The following is a 26,842-nucleotide window of genomic DNA, read 5'->3' as shown; positions in this document are numbered from 1 at the left end:
CCATTTATTTCAAGGTTACTATCCAAACAATAAGATGCTTGAGTCCTTCTTCCATCCCCTATGATGTGTCCATCTTCTATTGAAAAAGTCAAAATACAAAAAACAAAAAAAAAGTGAAAAAAAAAAAGTGAAAAGAAAAAAAAAAGAAAAAAGAAAAAAAATTAAAGCAAAAATAATTCGTCCACTGGTGAAAACCTGGCAAGCAGGTGCCTTGGACAAGTACCATGATGAAAACCTAGCAAATAGGTGTCATGTGTAATCTATGAAATTCTTGCACACCACACTTGGGGGCAGGTTTTATCCTATCATATCCTTTTGTCCATTGTTCCATTATCCTATCATACCATGTCATACTCCTCCATTATCCTATCATCCCTCATGTCCAGTTTCCCTTTCCACCTTTGATCTTGACAAGGTTGAGGATATTCATGAGCATTGTGCATCTTGTTTGCAGCTTTTAGTCTATCATAGCTTTTGGTCTTTATCCATTTGCTTATTACAACCTTTCATCCATATTCCCTGGCTTATTGCAATTCTCTGCCGCTATCCCATATCCAATCCCAACCTTCAGTCCATGTCCCTTATCCATTCTTGGTCTTGCTTATCCTATCCATATCTTATCACTATGCATACACTCTTTTTCATTCCTTGATCTTGATTTGACATAAGGACGCAAAATGCAAAACATATTTTCAAAAACCTCTTGACATGTCCCTCATGCCATGTCCCTGCTTTACATTGTCATATCCAGTTGCTTGTCCCATTGTCTCCATAATACAAGGACTTTGTCTTCCCTCTATCCACCAACATTTCAGAAAGCCTATTTATTAATCTGTCATATTCCTTGCCTTGCTAGACACTGGGGGCAAAATCATAAAAATTGAAAAATGTCCTCAAAAAAATCATAAAAATCACATAATGTCCTGAAAAAAATCATAAAAATTGAAAAATGACCTGAAAAAAAAAAGCAAAAAAAATCGTAAAAACTCAAAAAACAAAACAACAATATCCCCTTTGTGCATAGCTAGATCACTGAGCATACATCCAACGACAATCAATCAAACACTGCGCTTTACTGAAATCACGCATTAATAGATGAACTTTTCAATCAAACCAGTCATTCAAACTGATAAAAATTGTCATGTCAATCAATCAACATCCATATCATTTGTCCTTGTTACTATCATCATGAGTCTTATACAGGGTGTGGTATACTCAAAACCAGACTGTGTCCTGTCTTCAATGAGGTATCGCATTCCTTGAAACCAAACAGCATGATCATTCTTGTTTTCCACTTTTGATAATGACGATCAGACTGTTTGTTTGACTTGGTTGAATTTGTGCGTCTTATTTTTTTATTGGTTTATCTTTGGCTTCGATCATGTTCCTATGTTGCTCGATGATGTCACTGAGTGATTTAGAGTGACCGGGATGGTTCATGGTCTCTTTGTTTTTTTTGTTATGTTTGCTATTTGTGGAATGTTTGTCACAAACTGGGGCAACTATATCATTGGGTGTCTGTGATAAGTACATTCACTTTGTGAATGCCGCACATACCTTGACCCTTGATGTATGCACCCTAGGATGCTTCACTCATTCCTTGTGTGCGATGTGTCTATCTTTTGCAAAAGGGGTTGCATTTCAGCTCTGGCCTTCAATGCCATGATGCTCTGCATCCGCTTTGCTAGATTCAATAAAGGTTCTCCCCTACTTATGTGCATTTGTGAAAGCAAGTTTTCTTTCATCTCTAACTGTCCTCTATCTAATTTCTTCTTACTAACATTTCTTCCATCAGTCTTGGCAGTCCGTTCGAACCTATCATTTTCTGTCATTTTTATTGATCAATTGGCCTCTTTTCTGGATTTTTCTGGCCAATTCCTCGAGGGGGCATGCATATGTTATTGTTATTGTTTGGGGCATTTTCATTATTATTCTTTGAAACAACGCTTGAAATTGCATTGTCTCAAAGAGGGGCAAAATGTAGACATCTAAAAATGGTCAACACTTGCGGAGTCATACTTTAACATTTGCACATTGTCTTATTTTAGGGTTCTTGCGTCACATTAACATTTCTTCCATGTTACGCACTTGGTCTTTATCGTTTGCGAGCATCGAGTCCTTCTTTTGGATTCCTCTTTTTTCTCGCTTTCGAATTAGGTCTTGTCGATAACAATTTTCAGTCATGATTTTGGTTGATCCTTATCAACTTGTCAATCTTGTCATTTTGCGATCGATTTGTCATCGATCGTTGTCCTTTTCCATTGTGTCAATTTGGATCAATTAGTCATTGTTCCTCATCAATTGGTGCCTATCAATTTGATCTCTTTGTCAATCTTGGTCAATTTGTCAACCAATCTCAATCGTTTATCAGCATTGGTCCTTTATCAATCAAAATCATGATCGGATCGACATTAATTTCTTGTTGTCTTGACCTAATTCCTTGTCCTCTTATTTCTAGGATTTTATGATTTATTCATTTAATCTTGATTGTCATTTTCCCTCTAGGTTAAATAATTTATTTATTTATCCTAAGTCTTCTTGTCACAATTAAATATTTATTTAATTGGCTAATTAATTCTCTCTCTTTTTGTGAATTAATTAATGAATGAAAAATTATTAATTAATTCACCTAGTTCCTAATTTCCACCTCATTTCTAATTTTCCTAATTCCTAATTTCCACCTCATTTTCTAATTTGCTAAATTCAATTTCCACCTAATCAATTTTTCTCTTGTCTCTCCCTATTTTTGTGCTTCGGTGGAAGCATGAATTTCTCATGCATCATACTATTGGCATAGCAAGATGTCATAGGATTTTAGTCCTCTAACCTTTGCATTGGCAATATGTCATAATTCATGACATAGAAGGTGTCATAACCTTCTTCCTTCAACTCAATTGTGCCATTTTTTAAATCAATTGCCTCTAATATCAATTTCATGCTAATCTTGTCTTTTCTCCAATTTATCTATAAATTGGATGAATTTCTTCAATCAAAGGGCCGAATCAATCACGCTTCTAGTATCTTTATGCTGTCTTGTCAATCTTGCTTTCATATTATGCTTATGCACTTGTAGGTGAGATCCACAAAACAAAGCAATTTGAAGGAGAAAGAAGGACAATGGAGAATTCTTGAGGAGACATTCGCATTTGCGATGGTTTGCATTTGAATTGAATGTCTTGCTTTCATAGCTCTATTGAATGTTTTTAGGATTGTTATCACTGCAATTTAGTTTTCGTGATTGAGCTAGGTTAATGTTTGTATTGCTTTGATGATTTCTGAATTCCTATCTATAGATACAATAGTTTTTGTAAAAACTGCCTGGAATCAAACAAGGGTTTCCAATAGGCACCATAAAATGTAAAACATTTATCTTTCATGCCTTAAAAATCATCCAAATGGATGAAAAGACTGTAAATATGTATATATTCATCCTCTAATGTGTGCAGGGCTTCATGAAAAAGTTTGACATATGTGGAAGACAAGAAGATTTGCTGATTTTTTGTGTCTTGGTCTGGTAAATCCTGATTCTTGGGAGTTGCAGAGCTTTATACTCCTTTTTATGGAATGATTACAGTACAAATGTCATATAAAAGGAAAGAATATTGAGTCTTCTTTCATTTTCTTCAAGTCTGATGTAATTTCATGGAAAAATAAGAAAGTTCTGATCATTTTGGTGAAGGCAGCCTGTTCAGAAATTGATCTCCCAAACCTGCAGTTAGAGATTGTGTTGGTACAAAAATGTATGGTTGAATAAGGACTTGTCACTTGGTGTGAGGATAGATTATGGTGTTGTGAATAAACTTTATTCTTACCATAAAAATTCATCTTACTATTTGAGGGGTCAAATGAACCAATCTCTAAAAACTGTTCTGAACCTATATGTGACTGTCCTATTGTTGGGATAAAAGTCTAGTGAGTAGGGTTAAGGTAACTGGGTGTCATGAAACCTTGTAGGGTGATTGAATAAGTTGAGTCTTGTGTGTTTGGTCATGGAATGGAGTACTATGATGTGTCTTTGGGTACCCTTGGGTTAATGGGTGACTTGTGAGTATGTGGAGACCTTGAAAGGAGAAGGTGTTGATGAATTGTGAGTGAGTGCAACTAGTTGAAGAGACACACCTACTAGATAGGTGAGTAGGAAGAAGGATATCCCTAAGTAGTTGAGTTAGTGTGGATGCTCCGCATCAGATTGGTATCAGAGCCAGGGAGTAGTTCTTATTCAAGGTTGAAGGGAGTGAGACAAGATGCCTCCAAAGAATGGAGGTACATCAAGGGAGATCCAAGAATTGAAGGAGAAGAACACAAGGTTACAAGAGTCCTATAATGCCCTCTTAGCAAGGCTTGAAGCCTTGGAGACTAGTCATAGAAGAAATATTGATGTAGGGGATGTTAGTGAAGAAGAGGAAGGAGATGAAGAGTTCCATAAGGCAAAGGTAGAAACTGAAGAGCAGATAGACCCAGAGGAACAAAGAACACTTAGACTTCTTAAGGTGGTAAAAGGAGACAAGTACAAGGTAAGGGATGATATACCAATGTATGATGGTAGTTTGAAAGAGGAAGAAATTTTGGATTGGATAGTAGCAATGGATTCTTATTTTGATGGAGAAGGTGTACCTGATGAACAAAAGGTTAGATTGGCAAAGACAAAACTCAAGGGACATGCACTCCTATGGTGGGATCATGAAGAAGTTGATAGAAGAAAGAGAGGAAAGACCAAGGTTACTTCTTGGGATCGGATGGTGGCTAAACTAAAAGGTAATTTCCTTCCTAAAGACTATGAAATTCAATTGTATAAGAGATTGCAAGGGTTAAGGCAAAAGGAACAAGATGTTAAGGCATATACTGATGAATTTTTAAAGTTGAGTATAAGGTCTGGTAGAGAAGAAGATGAAATTGTTAAAGTTGCTAGATACCTAGGAGGTTTGAAATTTAAAATTCAAGATGAGTTGGTTGTGGCTAACCCTAGTAATGTCAAGGAATGTTATCAATTAGCTCTCAAGGTGGAAGAAAAGATGAAGAGAAGACAAGGCTACAAGAGGTAGAGGCAATAGCAATGGCAAGGGTAGAGGTACATTTTCTTCACATAAACCAAACAACGAGGAAGAAGGTGATAAAGGTAAAGAGCAGTCATTTTCTGATTTTAGAGGTGGTTTTGGTGGTAATAGAGGTAGATCCGGTAGGGGTTTTAACCAATTTTTAGGGGGATGTTACAACTATAATGAGTATGGGCATCCTTCTTTCAAATGTCCTGAGAAGGGAGCATCATCATCATCATCCTCTAGAAGGGTTGCATATTCTCAAGAGGAAGAGGTTGATAACTCAATGATGAACCACTAGTACCAAACCGGTATTGAGAGGGGGGGGGGTGAATCAGTACAAACACAAATACAGTCCAAAACCGGTTTGACAGCAAACACTCTGAATGACTATTAAACATAGATACCGGTAAAATAGAGTGCAACCGATAACATCTAGTATAGCTCAATCAGTCATGGACCGGTCACTCAATAAGCTTTTCTCTTAGCTCAATACCACATTATCATAGTATTCACATGCATGAACTAGTAGAATTAACCATCAAATCTTCACAACAGTGAGTTCAATATGTTTTATAGACAGGAATAAAACATAGAACCTTCATATGCTTAACAGGTAAGACAAAGCATCACAAGACAAAAGCATTTCACATGACACACATATTTTTCACATGGAAACCCAACTGGAAAAAACCACAGTGGGGATGAATACCCACAAGCTGCTTTTTGAACTCTTTAGAAGTCTGCTCTGTTAGGAGCCTTGTCCGGTTAAGGACATTACAATAGGTTCTGGTAGGAACCGATCCTATTAGGAATCACCCAGTTACGAGATACCTGGTTAAGGGTTAAACCTGGTAGGGTCACCTTGTTAGAGGATTTCAAGAACTCAATAGCTGAAAGGATCTCCTAAGCTTCTCAAGCTTCTTAGAACTCATTAGCCTCAAGTTACCCGGTTAAGGGATTTGAAACAAGCCGGTTAAGACCACCCGATTTAAGGGATTTTGAATCAAGCTAGTAAAGGCTACCCTGTTAGGGGATTTTACAACTATTGAAGTGATTAGAAATCAATAGGTATTACAATGATCTGTTTAACAACACTTAATTGCTAATGCAGATCCGTTTAGGCTCCTCTTTTCCTTCTGCACATTCACTTTGTAGGTATCTCTTCTCTCCTATGGTCTGGCAAGAATCTCGTATCACTTTCCTTGGATACACACTCACAACTTTTTCCAACAACCTCAGATAGAAACCCAACATTGACCTTATAGGAAACATACAGGTCAGTAGGAAAAACCCTAAACCCTAAACCTGTTAGGTTAAGCAATTCAAATGGTTCTATCCTGACCATTGAATCATACTGCATTAAATGCAACAATCTTGAATCGATCTCAAGACATTCTCCATTATCCATTATCCACCATTTTCATGGCAGTTGATAACCCATCACGCATTATCACCATTTGACAGACTTCGCACTTTCCCGAGGTGGATAGGAATAGTCTTCTTCATGCAAGATCCTTCACGCGTATAGAGCTTATGTGGCAACATGATCTGTCCTCCATCATACTGCTAACTCATCACACAAAGATTACCAATTGAGTCACTTGAGTTGCTCCAACCGAAAACCTTGAAGTGGAAGCTACCTACAACCCAGTAACCATATAGTGCTTCCATGTGCCGGTTCACATAACTACATGCCGGTTCACCTTGAACAAATGTGCCGCTTCACTTTGGCATATAAACCGGTTCATACGTATGCCGGTTCTTCTCTCTTCACCTATCACATGTGCCAGTTCTTACCATGTCTCATATTGACATCAATGACAACATACAATATCATTATGTCTTCATGCCGGTTCACATTCACATAAGGCTCATGCCAGTTCACATAATGCCAACAGAGGTTAGTGATAGTCCAAAGGCAATTTTGTGTACGGGAGAAGTTGGTGAGTGTTTGATGATAAAGAAGTCCCTATTGAAGACGTCAACACGACATGAACCCATACAAAGAAGGAGCCTCTTTAGAACAAGGTGTTTATGAAAAGGTAAAGTTTGTACTGTTGTTGTTGATTCTGGATCCTCCGATAACATGGTTTCTAATGAAATGGTTGAGAAATTGAATTTGGAGAGGATACCTCATAAGAATCCTTATAGAGTTTCTTGGGTTAATGATGATGTTACTTTATTGGTAAAGGAGCAAGCAAAGGTTGATTTTCAAATTGGTCAATATAAGGATAGTGTTTGGTGTGACATTTTGCCCATGGAATGTAGTCATATTCTACTTGGTAGACCTTGGCAATTTGACAACCGTACTAGTTATGATGGTAGGAGATACACTTATAATATTGATAGGGATGGGGTTAAGTATACTTTAATGCCAATGAATGATGATGTCAAGGGTAAGAGTAAAATAGTCATGTTTGGGAAGAAGACATTGCTTGAGGAGGAAGAGTTGGTAGCCAATTCAAGGCTAGAGAAGGCTGAAAATAGTGATTTGTTTGAAGGTGTAATAGTTGGATCTGTTATGTGTCCTTTTGTGTTGGATAAGGATAGAAAAAATCATGAGATTGCAGGTGTTAAGGGGCAGGTACAATAGGTAGAGCCTGAACAAGTGTTGGAAACAGTGCAAGTGCAAGCACCACAAGGCAATTCTTGGTACCAACCAAGTGTTATGGTAATTGGTAATCCTTTTTGGTATAATGTACCATTGTATTCTGGTTTTTATCCATTTTTTGTAGGTATTTCAGGTATCTATTAACAGTGTGGAGTTGGAATCCCCTCATGGGACATGAGGTCTTTTGTAGGGGGGGAGTATGGTGCAGAAGCACCTCATTGATCATCAAGCCTCTATGAGGCAAAATTTGAGATTTTTATGTTTTGATGGATGTTCAATGTAATAAGGTCAATTATGACCATATGTGATGTAATAAGGTCAAGAAGACCATTGGTTGTGTATTGAATTCATTTAAAATCATAGGTTGGGTCTAGGAGATAAAATTTGTAAAATTGTTCACATTGTCAAAAAAATGCTCAAAGCAACTTTTGCATTATGAGAGTAATTAGGGGTTAGTTAGTAATACAAATTCAAAATGTAGTTGGAGGAATTTTAACCACCATTTGGATGCATTGTTTTTTATTTTCAGACATAATAGTCTATTTTTCTGAATTTTTATCTTGTAAAACATGGTTTTTGTCATTCCTTTTTGATTTGAGATCAAAGAGGGATGAATCCCCTTTAATTTTGTGGTGGTCTCATTGAATTTTGATTTTATTTGAATAAGATACAATAGTTTTTGTAAAAACTGCCTGGAATCAAACAAGGGTTTCCAACAGGCACCATAAAATGTAAAAATTTTATCTTTCATGCCTTAAAAATCATCCAAATGGATGAAAAGACTATAAATATGTATATATTACTCCTCTAATGTGTTCAGGGCTTCATGAAAAAGTTTGACATGTGTGGAAGACAAGAAGATTTTCTGATTTTTTGTGTCTTGGTCTGGTAAATCCTGATTCTTGGGAGTTGCAGAACTTTATACTCCTTTTTATGGAATGATTACAGTACAAATGTCATGTGGATGGAAATAATATTGAGTCTTCTTTCATTTTCTTCAAGTGTAATGTAATTTCATGGAAAAATAAGAAAGTTATGATCATTTTGGTGAAGGCAACCTGTTCAGAAATTGATTTCCCAAACCTGCAATTAGAGATTGTGTTGGTACAGAAATGTATGGTCGAATAAGGACCTGTCACTTGGTGTGAGGATAGATTATGGTGTTGTGAATAAACTTTATTCTTACCATAAAAATTCATCTTACTATTTGAGGGGTAAAATGAACCAATCTCGAAAAACTGTTCTGAACCTATATGTGACTGTCCTATTGTTGGGATAAAAGCCTAGTAAGCAGGGTTAAGATAACCAGGTGTCATGAAACCCTGTAGGGTGATTGAATAAGTTGAGTCTTGTGTGTTTGGTCATGGAATGGAGTATTATGATGTGTCTTTGGGTACCCTTGGGTTAATGGGTGACTTGTGAGTATGTGGAGACCTTGAAAGGAGAAGGTGTTTATGAATTGTGAGTGAGTGCCACTAGTTGAAGAGACACACCTACTAGATAGGTGAGTTGGGAGAAGGATATCCCTAAGTAGTTGAGTTAGTGTGGATGCTCCTCATCACCATTGTTATAAATACATTAATCTTCCTTTAGGTATGAGTGCTTGAATGATTTTCTTCACTTCTCCATGTGGATGCCTTTGCTTGGGATTTTTGTGCTCTTAGGAAATTTGAATGCTCGGTGAATGAAAAAAAGACAAAACACTTGCTTTATAGTTTCATTTCCTTCAACTGCCACATTTAATGTCTGTCGGTTAAGTGGAAACTTAACTCATCTATGTTGGCATTTCAATAGAAATATTGTTGATATTCATTAAGGATATTGAGAAGGTTGTTGAAGATTATTTGATATAACTGAAAAAGGATGATAACTATCTTTATAACATTATTTTGTCATTGATGTCAAGAAATTGATTTTTTGATTCAGTATGATGTTTCCATATCTTGAGAAGATTGATTTGAAGAGAATTAAGATGTCGGTAAAAGACACAGAAAGAATGTGATGAAGAAAGGGAAAAATAAGATATTCAATGGGCAACTATTACCGAGTTAGACAATGATGAGATCATGATGTTTAGATTGTTTTGATATCCTACATATGTTGTTGATTGTAAGGTTAATACTATACTATGTAACCAAGCAAAGAACCTAGTCGGTAAACCCTAAGGTTATCGATATCCGTTAATGAAGGTGGAATATCTACCGAGTAAAGTTTAGTATTTACCGAGTTGCAACCGAGTTATGACAGATCGTATTGGATGAATAAAAGCATTATTTAATGAAGGACAATGATTAGCTGGAGATGTATAAATGATTGATATGCCATGCATAAAGTTTATTAAGGATCTATGGCAATGGAAGATCGGCAGGAAGATCTACAATGCACATTGAACCGCAATAACCTTGTGCAAGTTCCAAGAAATGAATGCAAGTCCCTAGGCAAGGTAAAACATTTTTCAGATTGAAAGATGCAGTGAACACAGTAAAGATTGAAGATCTGATGGCTAAGATTGATCATGGGAAATGTGATCAATGAGATTCAACGGTTAGCAAATTGTTTATAAATAAGAAATTGTTGATGAACAATGCATGCAGGCAAGTGTAAGCATAAGGATGCTACATAGTGATTACCGAGCATAGAAGCATGAAGACCTATTTGAATAACAGAGTAAGGAGCCCATTAGAGGGACAAGATAAGTCCTATGACAAGATTGTTTTGAGCAAATTAGAATCTGCTTTAGAATTTTAGATGTAAAGTTACAGATATAGTTTATTACTGTTATTTTGTAAGTGATAGAAAATCTCTTAACCGAGTGGACTTAACAGTCTTATTTGTAAACCCTCTAGCAAGGTGACATTTTAAATGAGTGTTTGAAATCCTTTGACAAGGTCACTTCTAATAAAGTGAAGATCCTAACAGATCTGAGGGAAATCCCTTAACTGGGTCACATCTAGCAATGTGTTTGTAATCTTTAACATGATTTGCTTTTAACCGAGCATACTCTAGAAGAGTATATTTCTTAGTGGGTCCGAAATCCCACAGTGGTTTTTCCCTATTTGGGTTTCCATGTTAAATCTAGTGTTATATGTGTTATGATGATTATGTGTTTATGAGTTTGCATGTTTAGCAGTTTTTGGTTATATTGCTAAAGCATAAGTTACCGAGGTTGAATCTGTTGATTTTATGGAAGATTAAGTTTGTATGATTCACCCCCCCCTCTCATCTTGTTAGCTATTGGCATCAGTTCTTTACATTTAGTATCAGAACTTAACAATTGGTATCAGAGCTTTAGACTTTGAAAGAAAAGTTTAAAGGTACTTGAGGCAAATATCCGAAGATGTATAAAAGGGATGCACCAAAGCTGATCAAGTCAAGTTTCTCCACATGGCAGAAAAGGATGAAGCTACATTTATCAGGAATTGGAGAATATGTAACATATTATTTGGAGAATGATTACATACCACCAAGCACCAACCCAATGACCTTGGAAGAGATAAAGGCAAAGAAAGAACATATTCAAGCCATGATTGAAATAACATCAGCATTGACCGATTCAGAGTTTAATGATCTAGAAGGCTGCAATGATGCAAAAGCAATGTGGACTAAGCTCATATCTGTGTATGGTGGTGATGAACATGTCCAAAGAGAAAAAGTAGATAGTCTAAGAGGACAACTTGAATCCATGAGAATGAATGAAGGTGAGAACATAACCCAATACAGTACAAGATTAAAGGAGATTGTCAATCAAATTAAAGGAGCAAGAAGAACTACTGAAGAGAAGGATATAACAAGTAAGTTGTTGAGAACCCTTCTACTTGCTTATGCCATTCGAGTCTCTACAATCAATGAATTGAGGTCTGTACCTAACATGCCAGTTTCTTTGGATGCTACTATTGGTAAGCTACATGCATTTGAGTTAAGTAATTTTGATAACAATGGGTCTTCGGTAAATAAAGTAGAATCTGCATTCAGTTCTTTTCATATTGGTGAATCTGATGATTACAATGATAGAATGAGTAAGTACTCTGAAGGGAATCACAGTGGAGCAAGTGAAAGATTTCATAAGAGCATGGAAGAAGTGCACAAACTGTATGAGGAAATCAAGAAGCAAGAAGAGTTTGAAGCATTATTAGCCAGAAGGTTACCGAGAGGAAAAGGTAAGTATAAAGGGAAGCTACCTTTAAAATGTTTCAATTGTGATAAAATAGGACATATGGCTTCTAACTGCCCTGACAAAGAATTTAGTGAAAAGAGAGAATATCGAGATAACAGATAGAAAGACAATCAATATAGAGGACATCAAGATTTTAGAAGAAGAGACAGAAAGACATGCCTATTAGCTGATGAGGAATCCAACGATGACAAATCTGATGAACTAATATTGAAGAAGTTGTTTATGTGGTTATTAAAGATGGATCAGATGAAGAAAGGTATGAAGAAAAAGCCCTAGTATCTCAAATAAATAACAATGAATCTTGGATCATAGACAGTGGATGCTCACATCACATGACAAGTGATAAAAATAACTTTGTTAAATTGGAAGACTATGATGGAGGCTATGTAAGATTTGGTAATGATGCACCATGTCCGGTGAAAGGTAAAGGATCTATAACAGTTCTTGACAATGCTAAATGTGATGATGTATACTGGGTTAAAGGATTGAAATACAATTTGTTGAGTGTAGCACAACTAAACAATACAGGATGCCGAATAGAATTCCAGAAAGGAATTTTCAAAGTTCATGACAAGCATGGAAAGTTAGCTGCTACCAGGACACAAACAAAAGGTAATAAATTTCATCTTGGCTCAACTCGGAACAAGTGTCTTTATGCTAAGATAGATGATACCTGGTTATGGCATAAAAGGTTTTGTCATGTAAATTTTGATAATCGGATCAAAATAAGCAAGAAGCACAAAGTAAGAGGTCTACCAACTCTGGAAAAACTTGAGAATGCTATATGTCGAGGATGCTAGATGGGTAAGATGACAAGATCAAGCTTTACAAGTAAGTCCTACACTTCTACAGGAATTTTAGATCTAGTACACACTGATCTTTGTAGTCCTATGAAAGTTCAAAGTTATTATGGTGATAAATATTTCATATTATTTGTGGATGATTAATCAAGGATGATGTCAGTTATGTTTCTAAAAGAAAAATCAAAATATTTTCAAATGTTTAAATGGTACAAGGAAAGAGTTGAAAATGAAATACGAAGACAACTAAAATGTCTTAGATCTGATAGAGGAGGAGAGTTCACTTCTAATGAATTTAACTTATTCTGCAATGATCATGGTATAAAAAGACAAGTATCTGCACCGAGAACACCTCAGCAAAATGGGATAGCCGAGAGAAGAAACAAATCAATTGTAGATTGTGCCAGAACCCTGATGATATAAAAGAGGGTACCTCAAACATTTTGGAGAGAAGCAATCAGCACTGCAGTTTACACCCTGAACCGAGTTCAACTGAAGAAAGGAACTATGAAGACGCCATATGAGATTTGGTATGACAAGAAACCTAATGTAAGTTATTTTAAAATCTTTGGAAGTAGATGCTATGTTCACAAAGATGACAGAAATTGAAAGTTTGATCAGAAAAGTGAAGAAGGAACATTTCTTGGTTATTGTTCTAGAAGTAAAGCATTTAAATGTCTGATCAAATCATCTAACAAAATAGTAGAAAGTGCAAATGTGAAAATTGATGAATTTGCAGAAAGAAATGATGAAGGAAATTCCAAAGAACCAAAAGATTATGAAGAATTTGTTTATGTTCAACCAAGAAGTCCTACCATGAAAGCTGCTGAAGAAATTGAAGATAATGTCCAGTTACCGAGTGATGAAGAAGATCATACAAACCCTACCGAGCCTATATTAGCCAAATATGTTAGAAGACATCATGCATCAAGTCAGATTATAGGATATAAGGATGATCCAGTGATGACAAGGAACAAACTGAGACATAACACATGTCTGATATCTGAGTTTGAATCGAGAATAGTAAAAGAGGCATTTAACAGTGAAGATTGGGTAAATGCTATGATAGAAGAGATTGATCAAATCAAGAAGAATGACACATGGACACTCATCCCAAGACCGAAGGACAAAAATGTAATCGATACAAAGTGGATTTTTAGAAACAAGCTAAATGAAAAAGGTGAGGTCATATTCGGAACAAAGTAAGACTAGTTTGCAAAAGGTTATGCTCAAGAAGAAGGAATAGATTATGGTGAGACTTTTGCACCTGTGGCTAGACTTGAGGGAGTAAGAACATTGTTGGCATATGCTGCTTTCAAAAATTTTAAGGTATATCAAATGGATGTTAAATATGCATTTTTGAATGGTATACTAGAAGAAGAAGTTTACATTGAACAATGTGAAGGATTTGTTGAAGACAAGAGTAAAGATCAGGTATGCAAATTGAACAAAGCCTTATATGGTCTAAAACAAGCACCTAGAGCATGGTATGAGAGACTGCACTCTTACTTAATCAAGATTGGTTTTATAAGGACATGTGAAAATACCAATATGTACATGAAGAATGATGAGAACAATGGTATACTGATTTCAGCCATATTTGTTGATGATATTATTTTTTATGGTAATGACTCCTTATGCAAGAATTTTGGGAATGAAATGTGCAAAGAATTTGAGATGTCATTAATCGGTGAGAAAAAGTATTTTATAGGTTTACAGATACTGCAAATGAAAGATGAGATTTTCATTACTCAATCCAAGTACATAAAGGAAATCTTGAAGAAATTTGGAATGGAGGATTCTAAACCAGTAAGTACTCCTATGACTACTAACTGTAAACTATCAAAGAATGATGAATCTGCATCTGTTGATGAGACACTTTACCAATCTATGATTGGGAATGTGCAATATGTTGTGCATAGTAGATTGGATATAGCACATGGAGTAGGTATTGTTGCAAGATTTTTTGCAGATCCCAGGAAAACCCATATGACAACAATCAAGAGAATTTTCAGATACCTGAGAGGCACTGAAGATTATGGCTTAGTATATGAAAAGAGAAATGATTTTGATTTAAAAGTTTATACTGATGTTGATTAGGCATGCAACATAGATGACAGGAAAAGCATAAGTGGTGGAGCTTTCTTTTTGGGAGAAAGACTAGTGAGTTCGCTTAGTAAGAAACAAGGATGTATCTCACAGTCAACAGTAGAAGCTGAATATGTTGCTCCAACATTGAATTATACCAATATAGCATGGATAAAACAACTGTTGGAAGGTATAAATGATAAAGTTACCAAGCCAGTAACTATATTCTATGATAATACAAGTGCCATTAACATTTCAAAGAATCCGATAATGCACTCTAAGACAAAGCATATATCTATAAAGTATCATTATCTTAGAGAAGAAGTTCAAGAGAAGAAAGTTGTGCTAGAATATATCAGTTCAAAGGAGCAATTAGTAGACATCTTCACAAAGCCACTACCAAGGGACACTTTTGAGTATCTCAGAAGCAAGTTAGGGGTCCTACCCCTATCTTCTACTCACTAACATAGTTTGGTGAGAGCATCAATTCGATGAATCTACAGAATATTATGTGTGGATTAATGCTGATTTACACACTTTAGAAGGTTTTCTAAAGGTGTGCAGGAAATAGTAAATAGAGACAACTTGCTCTGACCAAGACTGAGATGATACATAGCAAGGCAAATCACTTCACCGAGGAAGAAAGCATGATTTAGTTATTTTACATTTTGGCATTGTTGTCAAAGGGGGAGAAGACTAAATGGTAAAATCCTAAATGAAGAAGATAACAGAAGACTAATGATAGGGGGAGAAGTATACAAAAGGGAGAAGACTTCAGAAGATTTTAATAGCTCAAGGATAAAAGGAGAAGTCTAACAGCAATCTGAATCCGAATCAATTTGAATATCTTGTTGGTATTACCATTTAAAAGTTGGTTTTGCCATCAATGCCAAAGGGGAAGATTCTTGGCATTTCAATAGAAAGATTTTTCATATTCATTAAGGATATTGAGAAGGTTGTTGAAGATTATTTGATATAATTGAAAAAGGATGATAACTATCTTTATAACATTATTTTGTCATTGATGTCAAGAAATTGATTTTTTGATTCAGTATGATGTTACCATATCTTGAGAAGATTGATTTGAAGAGAATTAAGATGTCGGTAAAAGACACAAAAAGAATGTGATGAAGAAAGGGAAGAATAAGATATTCAATGGGCAACTATTACCGAGTTAGACAATGATGATATCATGATGTTTAGATTGTTTTGATATCCTACATATGTTGTTGATTGTAAGGTTAATACTATACTATGTAACCAAGCAAAGAACCTAGTTGGTAAACCCTAAGGTTATCGATATCGGTTAATGAAGGCGGAATGTCTACTGAGTAAAGTTTAGTATTTATCGAGTTGCAACCGAGTTATGACAGATTGCATTGGATGAATAAAAGCATTATTTAATGAAGGACAATGATTAGCTGGAGATGTATAAATGATTGATATGTCGTGCATGAAGTTTGTTAAGGATCTATGGCAATGGAAGATCTACAACGCACATTGAACCGCAATAACCTTGTGCAAGTTCCAAGAAAGGAATGCAAGTCCCTAGGCAAGGTAAAACATTTTCAGATTGAAAGATGCATTGAACCTAGTCAAGATTGAAGATCTGATGGCTAAAATTGATCATGGGAAATGTGATCAAGGAGATTTAGTGGTTAGCAAATTGTTTATAAATAAGAAATTCTTGATGAAAAATGCATGTGGGCAAGTGTAAGCACAGGGATGCTACATAGTGATTACTGAGAACATAAGCTTGAAGACCTGTTTGAATAATAGAGTAAGGAGGACAGTAGAGGGACAAGATAAGTCCTATGACAAGATTGTTTTGAGCAATAAGAATCTATTTTAGCATTTTAGATGTAAAGTTGCAGATATAGTTTATTACTGTTATTTTGTAAGTGACAGAAAATCTCTTAACCGAGTGGACTCAATAGTCTTATTTGTAAACCCTCTAGCAAGGTGACATTCTAAATGAGTGTTTGAAATCCTTTGACAAGGTCACTTCTAACAAAGGGAAGATCCTAACAGATCTGAGGGAAATCCCTTAACTTGGTCACATCTAGCAATGTGTTTGTAATCTTTAACAGGATTTTCTTTTAACTGAGCATACTCTAGAAGAGTATATTTCTTAGTGGGTCCAAAATCCCATCGTGGTTTTTTTCCTATTTGGGTTTCCATGTTAAATCTGGTGTTATATGTGTTATGATGATTATGTGTTTATGAGTTTGCATGTTTAGCAGTTTTTGGTTATATTGCTGAAGCATAAGTTACTGAGGTTGAATCTGTTGATTTGATGGAAGATTAAGTTTCTATGATTCACCCCCCCCCCTCTCATCTTGTTAGCTATTGGCATCAGTTCTTTACATTTAGTATCAGAACTTAACAATCTACCAGTAAATAAGCATTTCATCTTCTTATCCTCAACCGAGGGTAAACTAGCATGTTTTACATTTGTTGCCATACCCCCAAAAGGTTTCTTTTCAGTTAGATGAAGAATCTCCTGCCGGTCGAGTGATGTTCTACTGGTGAAGGGATAGCTTCATTAACATTCATATTTGACTTTCTAATCCATTGTTTTGAATATTCTTTCTTTACTTCTTTAACCTTTTCTTTGCCTTTCAAACGGGGTCCTTTGTTATTTGTCGGTGATGCCTTACTTCTACAAAATTTTGCAATATGTCCAATCTTGTTACAAGCATAACAAGTCACATTGTTTTTCTGAATTGCTTTTCCATATCCTATGTCGGTATGTGTTCTGCATTGATTAGATAAGTGTCCAAATATTCCACAAACATAACATCTTACATTCATTTTGCAATTTTATGAGTTATGGCCAACTTTATTACATTTAGAACATTGACCGATGGGTGCATTGGTGTTCTGATAGTTTCTAGATCTACACTGATTTTCTCTATGACCATACTAGGCATTAAGTTGTCTTACCGGTTTGTTGTGATCATTATTGTTTGTAGTGCCAGATCTTTCACCAACTTCAAAGCCAAGTCCATTAGTGTCTCCATTAGGTTTCTGATTTTTCAGCATGTCATCAAGTTCTTCTGAACTTTTCTTGAATTTCTCCTTGTGTTGATTTGCAGTAGCTAACTCATTTTCCAAAAAATCCTTTTGTCCCATGAGTTCAATTTTATCATGTTCCAAGTGAATCATATATGTTTTTAACGTATCATTCTCATGAGCGAGTCTTATATTTTCATTTGCAACATCATTGATTCTTCTAGCCAAATCATCTTCATTCTTCTTTCTGTTTTCAGTGTCTTTACAAAATCTCATGGTCATGTCTTGCATCTCATTTCTCAAAGACATATTCTCTTGTTTTAGTTTGCTTACCAGATCATTAAGAGTCTCTTTTTCATCATCATCACTCTGTATCTTCTCATGAAGTTATCTTCTCTTGTTCCTAGCAATAGTAAGATTCTCCTGAAGTCCTTGAATTTCCTATGTAGCCTTCAAATCATCTTCAAGTTTTATATTTTTCAACTTTTCTGCATCATAATTTGCAAGAGATGTTTCTAGTTGCTTTCTCAGATTATCCATCTATACCAATGTCAGAATCTTCCTCAAGCTGTTAGGCTTTTGAAAATAGAGGACCAGGCTCTGATACCAATTATTAGGATTCCAAAAGATATTGAGAGGGAGGGGGGGGGGGGTGAATCAATATCTAACCAGTTAATGCATTTTCTTAACTTATTAAATGAATTGTATCTCAAAATAGTGTACCGATAAACTAGAATTAATGCAATAAATAAAAACAATAACCACAACATAGAAAGCACACCATAACACAATATTTTTAATGAGGAAACCCGGTGTGGGAAAAACTTTGGTGGGATTTGTGACCCACAATATTCGCTCATTGGCCAATAAGTGAATATTACTGATACAATAGGGGCCTGCACATGCAGGAAGGACAATTGCCTAAAGCTCATTTCTTAAATACAAAAAGAGAAGTCTCACTGACTTACAAAGGTGGATTAAGTAAATCCAATATCATGTACTGCTTCGGATCAGCATCTGCTATGCTAGGTTCAGTACCAGTTTAAGCTCTTGCAATAATCATAAACCTTATTCCACAATCTGCCTTAATATTCGCACATATTATCCATCTCCCATATTCCTTTACAAATGTTCTATAAGATCTCATACTTATATATGAGCCTTATTACAATTTGCCTTGTTGGCTTACAAAAAGATTTTACAATTAAATACAAAATACAATAAACAAAATCTTGTCGGCCATGGTGTCGGTAAACATCTTTGCCACTTCTGCTGTCGGTGTCTATGCCTGTGCCAGTGTCTATCAGTGCCATAGGATTGTAAGGTTGCCATCAATGACAATACCTTCAATCACCTACAATTTCTCATTGGAGTGTGGATTTGCCAACAGTGGTTAGGTTAAGGTTAGGTTAATGGATAAATCTTTTATCCAAAGGGTAAAGAAATGTTCAAGGGTTAAAGGGTTAGATTGGTGAAATCCTTTAAGGCTCAAGGGGACTTGAGGGTTCCCATGGATGGTTAGGTTAATAGATAAGCCTTTAACCAAGGGTTGGGGGAATGTGCAAGGGTTAAAGGTGGGTTAGGTTGGACAAAGACCCATGTGGGTTAGCTTGTGGAAGGGATAAGAATTTTAATTCTTTGTAAGAGCCTTAAATATTTTGAGAAGTGGCTATTCACTAATCCCTTAGTTTAGGAATGTGCAAACACTTAGAGGGTTATTGATGCAAAGCCTTGAGAGGGTTGAGTAAGTCAAGACAATCTTTGGACACAAATTCCCAAACATGATTGGATCCACTTGGATCAAACTCCCAATAGATCGTAGACCCCTCATAAGGATCTAAGCATTAGTGATGACATACCAAGTATGATGGACAACTCATCATGCAATACCAAGCCTAAGCCCTTCTAGGCTTCAATACTCAATCACAAGACAAACTTGAGTCTGAAGTGGAATACCTTGGGTAAACATTCAAGAACCTTGGAAAATGTTGGAAATGAAGTTTCCACACCCCAAATAGGTTTGGTTTGGTCACAACCTCCAGTCTAAAGTTTGACACCTCATAAACCACCTCTAGGCCTAGTAGCCTTCAACGTAGGACACCACCAACACACACAACCACAAGGTGTATGAGTAAAAATTACATATATGGAATTAATTGTTTTAACAAATCCTAAAACATATTACAAACTCAAATCTTGACACCTTGAATAGACCCTTAAAATGAAGACTGTCCTATTAGGCCTATAGCCCCAATTAGGCCTATTTTACAAAGGGACTACCCTTCAATTTGATCAAAGAATATAACCACATATTTTAACACCTCCAATACACCTCCAAACCACTGAATTCCACAATATTTAGGGTCCAACACTTCAAGTTTCAGCCTAGTCCACAAATTTACAGCCAAATGATAACCTGTCACATAGGGATGCTAGGTTAAAACTGCTTCGATCTCACCCCCCCTTCATGGACATCCCTAAAACATTATAATACATATGTATTCCTAACATTCCCATAAGTGGCATGCATTTTGGATAAGGGAATGTCAAGTTATTAGCATTTTGGTTCAAAACCCTAGGTTTAAGGGGTTTTCTTGACTCGGTAAGACAAAATTGATTGGATCTCCTTCAAATCTGCACCAAAAATCCTCAACCGATTGGGAATGAAATTTATTTTAATTCTCTAACATCCCACATACATATTTTGCATCCACCAATCCGTACAAGAAAGCATAGAGGTCTGAAACACATGATTTGCAGCAAATTGCAGGGAAACAATGATAGTTTTTATTGCCAATACTAAAAAAATGCATCAACAAACATTGCCTTGTTCAAAGAGAGGCTTATATAGTCCAATTATAACTTACCAGCTGGCCATAACCACCTTTTGAACCATATGGCCATTGGAATACAAATTTTGCAAAAATTGTCATGCACTTTTTCAACATTGATAACATTGTACTCTCACCTATCAAAGTCACCTAGACAAATGCCAATCATGACAAGTAGGCCACAAATGGATCAAATATGACAAATACATTGATCTCACCCATTTTTCCACACTTGGGTGAGAATTGACCACTAGTTGACCAAATAGGTCTTGATACGTTACAAAGCACAAAATGGCATGAATGCCTTACATATTGTCAAAACATCATGAAATGGTCCAATGGACCTTATTACATGATGGGAATGGGAATGGGATATACTATCCTAGTCTATGCTCCTTGATCCTCTCCTTGGATCACCAGGTCTTTCAACCACACCCTAGGGTCTCTAGGACTTCCCTTGCTTGTGGAATCCACTGACCTTGCCCAATCCACCCACCAACAATCTATGATTTTCCTCCCTAAGTCACATCTACTCTCAAGCATAAAAAACCCTCACATAGGCTAATAAGGGTTTAGCTCCTCCTTCACCTTCTTAGGTCCTAGCAAGGTTAGGACATGTCTCTAACATGGTTATCCATCCATTCATGTTCCCCCAAGAGGTTTTAACCTTCCTCTTCATTACCGATCTCACTATTTTGTTTTTTTCCTACAAAATAGGGCTACAAGGAATGTGCCCAATTAGGCCTCCATTCCGGACTTTTAGGGCTCCCTCTAGCAAAAGATGCACAAACTTGTGAAACTTCCCAAAAGGACTGCTAATCATTTGGCAAGGGCTCAAATATTTTTCTGGTTTTGGGTCTCCAAGTGTCCGTACACTACGCTAGGTGAATTTTGGGGTTTTTGAGGGTTTTTTCAAGGGTTTTAAGGCCTGCCTGGGTCACAGTGATGGTTTATTGTCTTTGCCACCTTATCTAAAATTATGGAAGCTCCTCCTTCTCATCAATGGTGCTTCACACATCCCTCTAAATGTCCTCCAAAGGGTGCCTCCCTCCTTGCCCTACCTTTCTCTCATGGACCTCTGCAACTTCAACCCTTCCTAGTCGGGCACAGTCTATTCTCACCTAGGGGTGGGTCTTTGAAAGACTTTCTTGCATCTTCAAGGGCCCTGCTTGCTTTGGGATACTATACAAGGTTTTCACTCCTATTCCCCATGGTTTCATGGTGTCTCCACAATGGGGATAGGAGTTATCATTCCATTACTCAAAATAGTTCAAAACTAGATAGTGACAAAGTACTTCACAAAATAATTACAAACACACACAAACCTGCACAAGAACCTACCCTAAGTGCTCAAAATGAAAGGATAAACACAATGAAAGATTCACAATACCATTCAGTTTACAAAACAATCCATTATCAACCTATTAATGCTTCATTTGTGTCGACTGGCAACAAAAACACAGTCATAGTCAAGGTCTTTTCTCTTGGACGTACAATCTGACCTCCAACCCCTCATTTTAGGGTTTTCAATAGCTTATAGTGTCTCTGCCTTAGTTGGTGTGCCCTGGTTAGGGTTCCTAACACCAAACTAAGGTTATCACCTATTTGGAGGAAAAGTTGCATGACAACTTTGAAAAGTTGTCATGCAACTTTTTACAACTTTTGAGCAACTTCTACAATGTTGCTTTTCTTGGCTTTTGAGCCTACCTTGGGCTATCCATGGACACAACCATGTCAAAAGGACCCCAAACACATCAAAGTCACACCTACCTTCTACTGCACAAGAAAACTCAACCTAGACTTATGAACCTAGGACCTAAACAAAATCAATGAGCTCTTAGCTCTTATTACATTTACATGGCTTCTTAAAGAAGCAAAATTCCAACAAAGGTCACATGGGGAAAGACCTTAGAAAGGTTCTCCTACACCATTACATCACAAAAACAAGACTATGACCCTCTTGAGGCTATAGGTGCTCATGCACCAGTTATTAGGCTAATAATAGGGGTTTAGATATGATTAGGAGAAGGGTTAGTGTGCAACTTGCATTTTCTATAAAGTGCAAGTGGATGAGGCATTTAGGAACTTAAATAAATATTTATTTATTTAAATGTGAGGGATGGGCAAGAGGGGGATTAATTAAACAAATATGCTTTATTTATTTAATTAATAGTCTAAATTTGGTTAAGTGAATTAAATCAAATGAATTGAATAATTTATTTAATTAATAGGAGAAGAGGGTTAAGATAAATTAATTAAATAATTTACTTAATCAATAGTTGAATGATGGTTAAATAATCAAATAAATACTAAGTATTCATTTAATTAAGTGGACAAATTTGGCTGTCTACATTTGCCCCTCTTTGAGATGGTGTGATTTATCACATCGTTTCAAATAACAACCAGTAAGCATGGTACATGCCCCAACATGCGCTAGATTGGTGGTTAGGTATGCCCTCTCAAGAGATAGAACAAAATTTTGAAAATTCGGGTAAGCTCTTAAATTTTAAAAAAAAATTAGGCATGGTAGAATAGAAGATTTTGGATTGAATGGTGAGCAGTAGAAGTGAATGGGAAGTCGGTAAGTACCCTTAGGTCATGCAAGAGTTATGCATAATGCAGTGTTGTGGTACCTTCAATCTATTATGTTCAATTGATCAATATTGATTGGACAGTAAAGTACAATTAGTTGAATTGCCTTGGTTTTAGTCAAAGCATGACAATTGGTGTCAGTTTTTGCTCGAAAAGATAAAGACTGAGTAATTGAGTCAAATTGACTTGTGGAGACTTAGACAATTGATGTAATTGCCTAATGAAGTTAAGGTATCTAAGTCAAATTACTTGTTGAGACTTAGACAATTGATGTAATTGTTTGTTTGGATTGTGTTTGATTGGTTGACCAATTGGTACTTGAGTGTTAAAGAAAGACACAATAACTTCCATTATTGTGGATAAGATGATCTAGATGACATCGTCTACGTAACCCTTCCTATCAAATGGATTGTGAGGAACTTGGTGTTAGACAACCCAGATAACCAGAGGACAACTGAGAGGGGGGGGGGTGAATCAGTTGTCAACAAATTACAAAACTTTAAGCATTCAAATCCTTATTATCGAAATATATAAACCCAATACCAGAATGTATAAACCAAATACCGAAATAACTGATATAGCAATTAAACATAAACATAAATCACATAATAGTTACCATCCATCAAGAACACATGGCACCAATATTTGTACGTGGAAAACACGGTAAAGGGAAAAAACATAGTGGGAAGCCTGCCCATAGTCAAATAATACTTCTGCAGTAAGTATGTGATTACAAAATGAGGGGCCTGTACATGCAATAAGGCCAACAGTCTAGAGCACACTACTCATCACAAAAAGAGCCTCATTGACTACAAAATAAATCCAGACTACAATCCAGAAAGAAGAGTGAACTGCAAAGATAACATCTCCTATGCCTGAGTATAGTTCCAGTTAAGCTCAGCACCAGAGGTCTTAAACCTCTCTTACCAACCCAATTTGGTCACCTATGATCAACCAAAACTCCTACATATTATTACAACATTATTCACATAGGTAATCGGATAACCATCCCATAACAATAATCCCATGATCTACAAAGAGATCTTACATCATATATATACCAACTTGGGACCTAAACAATTAGGTCGGCCACTTAAAAGACAATACAATAAATTCATAACATAAACCTACAATCCAATGATCAACCAAGTCGTCCTAAGACCGAAACAACATAATCCAATCAATGAATCCATCTAGTAATGCATCGTGATCACCCATAAACACGTTACATAAGATGGTCCATAACCTACTAGAATAACACAGAATAGCACCAGACCTAAAGCAAGTCGCCATAAGCCAAATGCAACACCATCGATGAACTGGAACACAAACAAGATAACCAACAACAACCTAAAAGCCATCCAGAAGCCACACCAACACCACTTATCATGTGCATCAAAAGATCTTCAACAAATCTCTGTCGATAAAACCCTTACTGGTTACCAAAAGGCTTACTAGAACAAATGATAGTATCTGAGTCATCAAATCTCGAATAACATGAATGAAAGATCCAAATCAATTCCACAAACCAAAGCTTATTGGATCAATATCATAATCTAATCACTCTACCAAAACCAACCGGAAACCAGTATACAACCAAAAAAATTGGTGTTTACATCAACGACAAAACATCAATGCAACACATAAACAGTTCTTGCAAATTGCCAACTATAAAGTGGGAAAATCAAACCCTAGTCGTTCTCCCCTCCCCAACTCCAAAGAGAGAGAAGGGAGAGTCACTAGGGTTGATGGTTTTCACTTAGGGGAGACTTTACATTCAAAAGAGGGGTTGAAACCCACAAGATCCAATCCCACACAATGCAGGATTGGATTCTAAATGAGTTTCAAGGGTTAAGACATCAAGGATACCCTCTTTTGTAAAGAATATAGATAGAATGATTGAACTAGGAATGTATGTAGAATAGGAAAGATTCGCTTATAAATAGAGATAGGGATATGGGATGAAGCTGCGGACCTGGAATTAGCATTAAAATGTCAAGACGGTGCTGTTCTGCAAATTTGAGTGAAAGTTGACGGGACGATGGTGCCCGGCGTGCACACGGTCCTCTGAAAAATCCGCGAAATGAAGGGGGATCTGTTCGTCTCAACTAAGAACCGTATGTGTGTGGGCCGCTACCAGAGGTCCGACCTCCTGCCCCAACAAAATGTGTAAGGCAGCTCCACTGCATCATCCTCCCACTCCTCACATCCCAGATATGGCCTCCAGATGACGTCGTCAATGTCATCTATCACTCGCTGCCAATGCTCTAACCTGCCAATCCGAGGCTGCGAAGTGATCATATCATACAGATGAACAAAACTCCATCCATGACCTCTCCCTCTGAAGTGTATCGGCCACGTGATAGGCAGATGCTCGTATGCCCAAACCTGCAGTAGTGTCACTCCACAACCCAGTCCCACTGATCCATGGTAGACAAACTGGTGAAGCTCATAATATAGGTGGGCCAAAACACATGGACCCCATGCATATCTGGTGTGCTGCATCACCAATATCTCTAGTGCTCCTCCCCAGCCCACTGCCAACCCCCGTGTCGCTCTGTTCGGACATAGGAACCCACTGATAGCTCCTCCAATCACAACTGGCAAGGCTAATCCTATCACAGTCATGGTGTCCCATGCCACGTGTCCTGCTCTCATCTCTAGGTCGAGATCCTGAAACACCCGTCTCAAAGCCTCTCTGTCTCCATCGCGATCGTATGGAATCAGCTCTCCATCAATCGGTATATGTAGAATCCTATAAACATCCTCAAGGGTGACTGTCATCTCACCCATCGGCAAATGAAATGTGCATGTCTCTGAATGCCATCTCTCAGCCAGCGCAGTCAGCAAACCCATGTTTGCCCGAAACTCAGGCACATACAATACGTGTCTCAAACCCATCTCCTCGATGGCAGCTCTATCCTGAAAAGACAACTCCGGTCGCAACCTCTGTGTTGATGGGAATCTCTCTCGTGACTCTAGCATAGGCAAATACTCCTGCAGTCAAACAAATCAATCATGTCAGTCATGGTGGCATTCACTGTTCATCACAAAATGCTACTCGCTATCTAAATGCATATGGTTATCTATTCTAGTGACACTCACTGTTCATCACAAAGTGTTGCTATCTATCCTAGTAGTGCTCTCTATTCATCACAAAGTACTACGTGTGTGACATTCCCTGTTCATCACAAAGTGTTACTCACATTTTGCACTCCCTGTTCATCACAAAGTGCTGCTCATACCTTGGGTACTCTCTGTTCATCACAAAGTACTCTATCTTGGTGCTCCCTATTCATCACAAAGTGCCTTGATCTATCCTAGTCTTCCTAGAGGACCTGCTTGAGTGTATCCTCTTAGCAGCTTATCCAATCGACAGCGTATGTTCATCACAGAACTGCCGATTTGACCTAGAAGACCAAACCTTGCATTTTCAGACATAAACACGTTTTTAACTCACAAACGCACCTATTGACTACACAAGCGCGCCTAAACAACACAAACGTGCCTGTTTGACATAAACGTGCCTACATATTTCACAAACGCGACTTTGCAACACAAACGCCCCTGAAAGACGTAGACGTGCCCGCATTTGGCACAAATGCGGTTCCAGACATAGACGTGCCTGGAACCGACATAGACGTGCCTGTAGGACACAGATGCGCTTGGCACCGACGCAGACGCGATTTCAT

The sequence above is a fragment of the Cryptomeria japonica genome, chromosome 10, assembly GCF_030272615.1.
Source record: "Cryptomeria japonica chromosome 10, Sugi_1.0, whole genome shotgun sequence".
Classification (NCBI taxonomy): Eukaryota; Viridiplantae; Streptophyta; class Pinopsida; order Cupressales; family Cupressaceae; genus Cryptomeria; species Cryptomeria japonica.
The sequence above is the reverse complement of the archived record's forward strand: the minus strand, read 5'-3'. Positions refer to the sequence as shown.